This window comes from Megascapheus bottae, chromosome 5, assembly GCF_031878675.1.
Source record: "Megascapheus bottae isolate mThoBot1 chromosome 5, mThoBot2.hap1, whole genome shotgun sequence".
Taxonomy (NCBI): domain Eukaryota; kingdom Metazoa; phylum Chordata; class Mammalia; order Rodentia; family Geomyidae; genus Megascapheus; species Megascapheus bottae.
Window position 1 is genome coordinate 16,797,199 of NC_143513.1, and position 2,441 is coordinate 16,799,639.

Genomic DNA, 2,441 nt, shown 5'->3' on the forward strand with positions numbered 1-2,441 from the left:
CCTGGCTAGCAAGCATGATTCTCTGTGATCACACCCCAGAATTTCAAAAACTAACCCTATGCTAAATGTAAAGTTCTTTGAAATAACCTTAGCTCCTGGGAGTTTGGTGCCTCAATTTTTCTTCTTCACTTCCCTGTTGATATTGGGGAAGTTATTTAATCTCTCCATTCTATGGTTTCCTAGTTACTGTTTCCTGAAATAGTTATGAAGTCTTTAAAAGTCATATCAAGCTGTGTGCGGATGGCTCATACCTTTAATCTTTACTTTTCAAAGGGCTGAGATCTGAGAATCACAGTTTAAAACCCCAGAAATGTGTAAGACTCTTTCTCTCTAACCACCAAAATGTAGAAAGTGGAGCTGTGGGTCAAGTGGTAGAATGCTAACCTTGAATCTAAGAGACAGAATGTCTGCCCTGAATTCAACCTTCGGTAGAGGCAAACATACATACAAAACTTACATACAGCACAATGTTTGAACTTTGTATAATTAAAAGCAAGTAGCACAATAAATTTTTATTATAGGCATTACTATTTTTCATTATGATCATTTGACTTCATCCAGACCTAAAGACTCAATTCTTTGGTTTGTTCTTGGGAGCATTTCTAGTTTCTCCACCCAGTATAGCCAATCATCTAAAAAAGCCTCACTAGTGCAAATATAGAGAAGAATTATTCTATGATTTGGAAGAAGTTTCAAATTTATCTGTTGTACAAATTCATCTGTAGTAAAATAATTGTGACTACACTCTTTTTCATGCATTCGTGCAAACACGATTATTTGTTTTCCTTCTATCATTCACTAGTTGTTTGATCTATTTCTACAGTCTTCTAGGCTGGCAGACTGGAACTCATAACTTAAAAAAAAACACATAACAGCTGCTTTGAGGTCATCTACATTTGTAGGCTGCAGGTGGAAATCTCCCTCACACATCCCTAAACAGAAGGTAGTAAAATTTGGCCTTTGAGGCAGCCAGACGGTACCAGGCTTTTGTATAATTTATCATCCTTTTGATGGAGTCACATATAATGTGATTATCAGTCCTTTATAGAAATTCTAATAACACTTGTTTCAATGATGACTGAAAGAATGTTTAAGGCTGTATGCTCATGATCCTATTTAACTGGGAGATTCTCAACCTTGATGAAATCCAATTGTGCAGATCGAAGTATGTGAAAGGTATCTTGAAAACAATAGAGCACTAAGTAAGCATAGGCATTTTCTTAACATTGGGATCTGTGTTCTCATGTTTGACAAAATTCTTGTGCTATCAGAAGAATGAGAGTCTACCCAATATTAGCCATAAACAGTCTTTTCAAATATGTTCATAGGGCCGGGAGTTTAGCCTATGGTAGAGTGCTTGCCTAGCATGCACAAAGACAAGGGTTCTATTCCTCGATAGCACATACATAGAAAAAAGCCGGAAGTGGTGCTGCGGCTCAAGTGGTAGAGCTCTAGCCTTGAGAAAGTCCAAGGACATTGCCTAGGCCCTGAGCTTAAGTGCCCAGGACTGGCAAAAAATACATCCATATTTTCCTTCCCAATTTTAGATGCCTTTAAAGATGGGTTATAGGAATGGTATGAACACTTTGGTGTCGTAAAGCTGTGAAAACTTATATATAGGCTTTGGTTTATAGAGGCTTGAGGAACTTTTTCCATCTTTCTGGGATTTCACTGCTGTCAGTTTGCATTGCTTCTTGCCTTTCCTTTCCTCCTCGGCCAGTTTTGGTTTAGAGCTTCAAATTCAAAGAAACCCCAAAGTCAAAACAAAATGGTCAGAACTGCTGACTCTTGTTTTGTAACCTTTTTTTAGTTTGGTATTCAGAGGAAGAGATGATGCTGACCAAAAATTGAATTTAACTTCACCCAAAATGTTGGTCAAGTTCAGGAGCCTTTGACTGAACTCAGTGCAAGTTTTAATAGATGTAGAGCAAAGCTTTACCATTTATTAAAAAATAGTAATATACTTTAACGAAATGAATCAACTTTAAAATGTTTAGAACTTAACATTCAATATTAATCTATTACTTCTTTTTGATCAAAGTAAAATATTGATCTAATTTATATTTTGTGTTAACAGAATTATTTTTTTTTCTTATGCTGGTCCTGGACCTTCTACTCAAGTCTAGCACTTTACCACTTGAGACAGAGCTCCACTGCTGGCCTCTTTTGGGTAAAGACTTTATCATTATTGGAGATAAAGTCTTCTGGGCTTTCCTGTTCAAGCTGGCTTTGAACCTAGATTCTCAGATCTCAACCTTCTAAGTAATCTGGATTATTGTTGCAAGCCACAGGTGCCTGGCTAAATTATCTTAATTTTTAACAGGTGGTTCTGCACATGTAAAATATATTTAAGGCTTCATTCTTTTTGAGATTAATTTGTATTTAAGAAGAAAATATATACAATAGTTATATTTATTGGCTATTTACAATTTAAATAGTAT